At 37.8% G+C, this 9,560-nt stretch overlaps 1 gene segment (V, D, J or C); it reads right to left on the bottom strand.

Annotated features, from left to right (window-relative positions):
• Positions 1-1,017: 1,017 nt before the first annotated feature.
• Positions 1,018-2,549, bottom strand: LOC307169217 (Ig lambda chain C region-like). The segment is given in 2 exons: positions 2,519-2,549; positions 1,018-1,548 (listed from the first exon to the last, which is right to left on the bottom strand).
• Between the last annotated feature and the right edge of the window lie 7,011 nt (positions 2,550-9,560).

Raw genomic sequence — 9,560 nt, 5'->3', positions numbered from 1 at the left:
ATGTTATACTATCTGACTTTGCTTGTATTTAAATGAGTCTTTGTGTTCCTGCGAGCTTTTAGCCCTCATGAAGGCTTGTGTGCCAAAATGTGTTGGTGAATAACAGTTGTATTTTCTTATTAAAATAATTCATGCAAGTATAAAACGCAAGTAACAAATGCAAGTTTAATGTTTTACAAAAAAGCATCTGATGTTCTGAAATAATCAAAATCTGAAACTTAGAAACATTGAGAGCCAAAAGCAGTCATACATTTCACTAAATACTATATTTTAAAGCACTGAATATTGCTTTGTTTTGTATGTGAATTTTGTTTAGTTTTCTCCCATTTTTCCAGTATTTTGAATTCATTTTATTGCTCCTTCATTATTGTTCATGTACAGATGAAGATCCCCTGATCATTTGCTGTTAATGCTCTTGTCTGGTTGAATGAACAGATGAAAAGAGACAGAGAAACTGCTGATTTCCATAGAGCTGATTATAACAGCAGGTGTTTCCTGTGTGTCAGAATCAACTTCCTGTCCTGAAGAAAATCTCCACAGCTCACTGCATCTGCTAGAAGACACACTTCAGCATCAACTTTACAATCCAGATTCACATGATGTCGTATCACACGAATGTCAGGCCATCAGGAGCATTTTGTTTCTCATAGTTTAGATCGTAACTTTACTGTATCAAATAATAGTCATTTTTTCATTTGTCATTGAGTCACTCTTCATTATCAGTCATGTGATCGTCTCCATATTCAGACGACATTCATCTCTGCTGTGCTCTGAACAAATGAGATTTACTAGCAGTAACACTCGTTTAATTTGCTCTTTCCTCTGAAGATCTGAGGTTTCATATTTTAAAACTGAAGACATGGTTTATGAGTATTTACACAATGATACTACTTTTATTATTCATTCTTCCATTGATCGTAGAAGTGAAAACTGACTTAGTAAAGAAGTAGTTAATACATTTTGAATGGTTACATATTTAATTTTTTTACAAAATCAAGAAGAAAACTGTTTGTTCAACATGCGGTTTATTAAACAGGTTGTAAATCATCTTACATCAGCATTAAAGCCAGAATATTGTCTGCAGAAAATGACACAGTTCAGGCTACTAAGTTACATTCTTGAACTATTTTTAATATATATTCATGATTTCTATTACACTACGTCAGAAGATATTATCACTCGCTATCATAATCCCTCAAACAACACATCAGATCCTCTGAGTTTAGTCGCTGCATTCAGATTTCTTGATGCTTGTGCTGGTGATTTTTGAGGCGACAGACGCTTCACATGTCAGCTCTTGGTCTTTGTCCCACTCTGAGCTCTCAATGGTTAAATAACTGCTCATCTTGAATTTCTGATCAGGTTGCTGTTCAGCAGAGCCGGTGAAGACGCCTGTAGTAACAGAGTTCCCGTTCACAAGCCAGCGCACATCAGCAAAAGCCACAGACATGTGATTGATCAGACACACCAGAGTGACTTTACTGGAGCTGATCAGATCTTCTCTGGATGGACGGAGGATGTTCAGCACAGGAGGAGCAACATCAGCATCTGCATCAACATCAACACAAATCACCATTAACATGGGCAAACATCTGTATCAGCATCAACACAAATCACCATTAACATGAACAAACATCTGCGTCAGCATCAACACAAATCACCATTAACATGAACAAACATCTGCATCTCAGACACACATCTGACATATTGAACTCTAAACTTCGAAAATTTCACACATCAACATGTCAAATTATTTAATAAAGAAATAATATCATAATTATCTATGTTTAAAACATGCCTCTCAATGTCTTTATTGACTTGCAACACAAAAGTCAAATAGTGCATGTATGTGGGTAGTTTGTTGGATTGTTATTTTCTACATCAAGATTCTAGGTTGAGATGTGAATATATTTACAGTGTATATTTTAGATGCTGACACTTTATTTTCTACCATTTTTAATAATCTTCGTGCCTTCACTAGCTCATTTTCAACTTCTCCTACAGCGTGACATAAAGGTACACATTGAGTAATACACTAGTTCATAAAAGCTTCATGTATAATAATTATTTAAAAAACATTTAGCAAAACAGTTTTAGATGTAATACAGCACGTCACACCGCAGGTCAACTTCTCATTTGTTGTTTCACAGATACTGTACATAATTAGTTCAATGAGGATTTTTAAAAATGCATCAAATTAAACACAAAGAAGATGCTTGTCCTTAAATCACAACATGAAAAAGTCTGTTCTATAATAATAATAATTATAATTATTATTAACTGAATAAAAAGTACAACCAGATAAAACCACAGATGAGAGTTAAAGCTGCAGTGAAAGTCTTGTCAGTATTTCAGGACTGTTTACTGGAGTTGCTGATAAAACTGTCTCTGACTGAATTCACACATTTAACTAAATTAACTACAATAATGAGTTTATATTTCTATAATGAAGTTTAGACTATATTTAATACAGTGAAAAGATTTAAAATATTGAAAATACAGTGTAAAGATCACTTACCAGTCACAATGAGTTTTGTTCCTTGTCCGAATACCAGTGACACATTTCATATGTTCAGTCGTACAAAAACCTCCTCAGTCTGTGAAGAGACACAAACAGAAGTGAAACACTCACTCAACCTCGGCTGACTGTGTCCTTTACACATTTATTTCATGGAGAAATGTTTCAGATTCAAGCACAAACACATTTATGTTGCTGTTTTAGTCTTCATATTTGCTGTATTTGACGGCTGTGTATTAAAGTGCTGTGAAACACAATGTCATATGGCTGTTGTTATTCTGAGGTGTCAGTGACTGCAGTGAATCTGCTGTTGTCTCAGTGTGTTCACACTTGTAGTTCGGTTCTCCTGGTTCTTTTGGTCAAGAACGAAAAAAGAAAACAATACATAGTCCTGATTCGCTCAGCATTCACACTGTCATTTTTAACACCGGACCTAAAGATACAAAGAAAAGAAAAAAGAAAATATTTTATGACATGTTGCGATGGAACTTGTCGAACATCCAAAACAATGCTGTGTTCTGCGCTAAATTCACTCGCTGTGAGTAATTATGATGGTTTATGATGGAGCTGACAACCGACAAGCTGTTTTTATACAGTTTTTTTAGCATGAGGAATTTCTAGCTTTAAGATACGAGATAAAGTGTTTGTGTCTCATGTTTTTCACCAGTTGCTGTCATTAATTGTTTTGGTCCCACTTTATATTATGTGGCTTTAAGTACTATATGTACTAACATTGAAATTAATATTTTGATACAATGGACTTATTGTGCATTGTAACTCCATTGTATCACACCAGTAGCAAAGTGTTTTACTATACAACATGAACACAATAAGTACATTGTACATATTTTTCAATGTAAGTACATAGAACTTAAAGCCACTTAATATAAAGTGGGACACATTTTCTCTGTGTTATTATTGTTCATTTGTAGATTCATTTGTAGGTTCCCATGATTATTTGTAGCCAAAGATGCGAGTAATCTGTTGTGAACACTGAGTGAATTCACTTTGGGAAGGAGATGCTGTTTGTCGGGCGTTTCAAACGAAAGTGAACAACTGAATCCATCACATACTGTAAGTCTGTTAGGGGCTCTCTGTTCTCTCTACAATGACGGGCCATATGACCTGGTGGTTGGCAGCGTCGACAAATGGGTCTACCATCAGGGTCCCAGCGGTTCATCGACTGATACTCTCTCCTCCTAGGCACAGGAAAAGTCGGCTGTTGCGAGGCTGCGGGATTTACAGGGGCTGCACAGTTAGAATTCCTCAGCTCTCTTACCACTTCCTGAGTCAACTCTTGAATCTGGCCCTTGACTTCCTCCAAAATCTCACGCTTTAACCCCCTGAGGTCGACGGTATCGCCGGCGATACCAGCTCGCTTTTTTTTATCAGTGTAAAAGAAACTCATGAATACTCTGTTGACTTTGATTTTCCATAGGAGTTCCATACATCAATCGATTCTGTTAAATGTGTATTATTTTTGTGTATACTCACAATAAAAACATAGTGTTGTGCTTTTCGACAAATAAAGAAAAATAAACACGAAGCGAGTTCTGCCTTCTCTCTGTCCGTGTAGTCCATTCTGAAACGCGTCCGAAAATGAACCATAACTCAGTGAATACTTCTCACACATACACGTGATATATGTCTTTATGAAGCTTGAAATCTCTTCTTTTAAATGAAGTAATTTATATAAAAAACAAATATTCTCATCTTGTGAAATCTGTATTAAAAGAGAGCGATTCCAGTCGACCTAATTAGAGCTAATTCAAATGTAATGTGACTCCGCCCACGGAGAGCGCACGCTATTCAAACGCAAATGGCTGAGGTAATCCGCGCAATCCTGTGAACGCCCCCATCAGCTCGAGAAAACCAAAACACAAGTTTATTCAGAACATTACTTGCTTACACCGTCTTGCAGCGCTGTGAGGAATAATGAGGAATACTAGTAAGTTTTCCTTCTCGGGTTTCTGTTTATTGACGAATGAACGGCATGCGCTCTGTTTTTTCTCCATTATGGACGCGAGCTCTAAAAAAAAAAAAAACACTAAAAGACTTTCAAACTTTCACAGAGACCTCAAAACAGAAAGTACAAATCCTTTCTTTAAAACGAATTCCGTTTTGAATCAATTGTATCTTAATTTTAATAATTTGTTCATTAACAACTTTCCTGGATTTAAAGTAAATAAGCCTATCGTCAACGAATGATGATGTTTTAGCAAACTGTATTGCTATACTGAGATGAGTAAAAATCGACTGAAATATGTTGAAATAAAATGTTGGCTATTTGTATAAGCAACGTAAACTGCAAATTAACATTTATATGCCCTAATATTTCATGAAAACAACTTTACAGTCAGGCGAAATATGAAAGACAACATTTTGTTTAGTAGATTTGGGTACAGTTTTTACTGTAGAATATACTGCCTCGTCAAATAAGCTTTTGTTTAGCAATTTCTATATATAAAATAGCCTAATATTTTTGTCAAAAATAAAGTCATCAACTAAGATGTTAGCTGTTCCAATGTTGGCTATATTCAAAGTAATGAATACATAGATAAAATGTAGGCCTATAATCTTTCTTTTTTTTTACAAAGAAATAGTACACTTGAAATAGTTGAAATTGTAATTATTGTTGTAATTGTAACCTTTTTAATAAAATAGCACAACATATGTACAAGATAGATGTAAGCAAAATCTTAAATGGTCAATATAAGTCTTCTTCTAAATATATTTTGTCCTTGTATTGTGGCTCAGCCAGTTTCACACCTGTGTGAATGGCTCATCATTATGCAGAGTGGGTGGTAATTCAGGTGAAAACCACTCCTCGTTCACGCCCCCTCGCATATTGGCTTTCCAAGCAAAACCTGTTTTACATCAATTTAACGAGTTTGCTTGCCCATAAAATCTTTCAGATATTAGGTTAAACTTATTTGGCTTGCTGTCCACTGAAGAGGGGCTCGATGAAGCAGCTTCAACTCGAGCTCTGATATACCCCCCAGTGGCTAAATGTAGGATATGATAATTGAAGGGCAAGGTACCGGAGATGAAGGTGGAGTTTGGGGAGGTGGAGGGATACTGGAACAGCTTGATGCTAGAGAGAGGTAAGCGGCTGCTTATATACTCAGGCTGTTGATTGAAAGATTAGATGGGCTCACTCCTCCCTAACTTGCGTTTAGGAACTTCATTTAAATCAATGTATGGTTTTATTTGAACGATAAAGCAAGACTATTTTCACATAATTTTGAAGAAAAAACTATAGGCGACGACATCCATGGGTCAAAAGTCTTATTGACACATATTTACTATGTGTTTTGTGGCCTTATTTCAGAAATTTTAGTTTTTAGTTTTTTCAATATCCACGCATAAACATTATTCTCTCAAAAATTAAAACATGTACATACACGTGGCTCACATATTATGGTAGCCCTGTTTGTGCTTTATAGAGTGAATTTACACCTTTGCCATTAATATGTTTATAAGCAACTGAAAAAAGCACAAATGTCAGGGCATGTCAGAACATCTCAAGGGCCCAGAAAACCGCTCAGACTCCAGAGGGTTAACTCAGCTTTCCAGTCAGGCCTATATGGGCGTGGATTCGGTGTATCACACTGGCTTATGGCAGCACATGCAGTCTCATACCTTCCATGGCCATACTCCACCTCCAGCAATAACGCCTCTTGATGCAGTTCAGCAAAGGTCCCTTCTGCGTGATGGCGGGCATACGTCTTCAAGGCTCTCTGCATCGGCCCATCCTCCATCCTCATCAATAGCTGTTCCTTCAGCTGATCTTCCACCAGGGTTCCCTCTGGGCTGCGCCGCTGTAACCTACGAAAGAGTTCTCACAACCGTAAAACAAAAGCTTTAAAAGACTCATCTGACTTCTGCCTGCAGCTAAAAAATTGTGACCGGAGAACAGGCAAAGGGGTTTCTCCAACATACAGAGCATCTAATTGGTCAAAAATCTTAATCAACTTATGTTCTTCCTCTGCTAAAACACTTATCTCTCGTTTTGCATTCCCACCCAAAGCACCTAATAAAATCTTGACTTTGTTTGCTTCATTCATTTCTTGAGCCTCTAAAAGTCCTTGCATTTGCTCCTTCCAATCCCCATAACTCAAAATCACCACCCATCCCACTAAATTTGGGAACCCAGGGAAAACTGGCATTAACATTTTTGCAAAACCCTAGTTCAGTCTACCACGTGAGTGTCAAAACGTCCTCAGTCCCTCACACAGGTTCAACAAATAACCCTGCCGACTACGCCAGATGTGGCACGCTGCAGCGCAGCAAAATAAAAATAATTTAAAGGGGCTTTTTATAATAATTTCTGCACAAACCAGCAATACTATATTAACCCCAATTAAATACAAGTAGCCGACTACGCCACCTAGGTTGTTTTAATGGAACCCAGGACCCAAGTTAATCATTCACTGAGGGCTGGACAGTATTGACACTCAACAGATAGATTGGATTACAAAAACACTTTATTAGACTATAAAATGATCTCAATATTAAAAGCAGTTATCAAAAGGGATGCAGTCCTCAGCACAGTCTGGTATGATGTCCTTATGGTGAATGAACAAATGTCCTGGGTTGGTCGCACAGCATGTAGGTCTCCACAGATCCAGAGATTATAGTGTAACTGTTACTAGAAAGAAATAAGAAACAACTAGTCCAATGCAAGAAAAAGCTAACTACAACTCACAGGTGCACACAAATACCCACACCATGTAATACACACTGCAACCCAAATAAATCACACCACAGCAAAAGGAAAACAAGAGCTAGGGATAGTAAGTTATACTGGAAATTAGTTCCTAGTCTCTTATTATGAATTCTCTCTATTATGAATTGTCTCTATTATGAATTAGATGCAAAATGGTCAACACAATATTCATCAGACGATCTTCAACTGGGGTTGTACTCACAATATGACTGGGTGGGTAGCAGTTCCCACTACCCAGTCTAGTTAATTTCCAGCTTTGTGAAATCCTCCGTCGCCGTCTCACCAACCGCGGTCTCACTCGTCTACGACCAGCACTCGTTGATTCGCCCCTCCAAACAGCAACCGCTGATACACTCTGTACACGCTGACTCACTCGTCTCCAACAGCCGCGCCTGTGATTGCTCTGCGTCGCCGTCGTGCTCACCGCCCACTGTTGCCGTCTCCAAACGATCGCTGACTCAATTATCTCCAACAGCTGCGCCCGTGATCGCTCTGCGTCGCCGTCTTCACAATACTCCGACTCACTCGTTCCCGCACAGCCGTAAAACGTTTGGTTATCACTGTTCAGCGTTTCTTCTCAGACGCCAGCACCTGTTTAAAATACTCAACCGGATGTCGACTTGCACGTAAATGACGCAGCCCAGACGACGCACACACCTCAGTCTCTCAAGCACACGGTCTTAAAGGGCCACAGTCTCCACCTTTTTCTTAACCAGCCTATGACACTAGGTCACTGATTAGTCTATGCACAGGTGTTAGGAAATGAGCATAGTACAAAAGTCATTTGATCGATGAGTCAATCATATAACATTAAAATGTGTATCAAAAATGCATTCATCAATAATTCACTCCCATCACATGGTCACTTCAAGAAAGTGTGTCTTTACACCTGAGGACCAGAGATGAGAAACTGCTGTAGCTTCAGAAGACCTGGAATACAGAACATTTAACACTATCCTGTCACTATCCTGCATCTGTGATTAGTTTGTAATTCATCGTGAATCTGAAAAGCAGAAGTGAATGTGAGCAGTGAGGAGGTTTTTGTCATGCTGCGAATCACTGTGATACGTACTCACTAACAGAGTTGTCCCATATGTCTTACAGTAATACACTGCAGAATCACCAACATCCACATTATTGATGATCAGACTATAATCTGATTTAGATGAATGTGTTGATGTGAATTTAGGAGCAGAGAAACCAGATCCATATTGAACTGAGCTCCAGCCATGATAAAATCTTAACATATATTGAGGAACTCCTCCTGGAGTCTGTTTGTACCATCTAGCTTCAGAATTAGTTACTGTCCCCAGATTACAGTCCAGTTTAGCTGTTTCTCCTTTATTGACTGTGATTAATGGACTCTGAGTCACTACAGTCACTCCACTGACACCTGCAGAATAAACACATCCTTTATATGAGATTGTGTGTCAAAACACTTTAAATCTGACATCAGAAATGATGAAAACTTAAAGGTCAGAAGAGTAAAGAAAGCACAGAATATCGTGATCATCTTGTGATTTGGTCCGTGTGACGTGTAAAGATGAGCAGTGCTGTAGAATAATGCTGAGATGATCAGAGAGAGAAACTTTAAGACAGTCAAGATCTCTGAGAGGGAGGTGCCACTGAAAGACCCGCCCACCTCGTACAATAGACATGCCCACATCATACAATAGACACGCACACATCATACAACAGACCCGCCCACCTCGTACAATAGACACGCCCACATCTGACAAACTACACATGAGCTTCTCACTTCATCACTGAGGAAAATGTGTTCAAATTTTTCTCTATGGTTTTGACACATTTCTGAAAACTCAGATCACTGTTCTCAAAACAATTAACACAGTGAACACATTACACATTATAATTGTCCTAAACAGATTGTAAGTTTTCATTTATTTCATACAAATAACAAATCATATGCATAATTGTCTCAAAACATTGAGTACACACTTCTCAAATGTTTTTACAGTTCACATATACAACCAAACATTTTATGTATATAAAAAAAAAAAAAAAAAAAAAATACAGCTCTTTTTATTGAATTTACAAAAATCACAAACATTTATGTACCATTTTTCCAAACACAGCAAACAAAACTGTAATTTGTCATATTCTCACTCGCACATTGAGGCCAGCTAGTGAGAGCTGTGCAGGAAAACCTCACTCCTCTGATCTCAAGAGACTCACTACACGGTTACACATGCAATGATTTCAGTCCCCAAACTAGTATCTGCCGGTTTAATACAAGTTTTTTTTTTTTAAATGCTTACACACTAAAACTGGTACTTGAGGCCTACTTAGAAA

This window comes from Squalius cephalus (genome assembly GCF_949319135.1).
Source record: "Squalius cephalus genome assembly, chromosome: 1".
NCBI classification, from domain to species: Eukaryota; Metazoa; Chordata; class Actinopteri; order Cypriniformes; family Leuciscidae; genus Squalius; species Squalius cephalus.
This window is presented reverse-complemented; position numbering and strand designations above follow the sequence as displayed.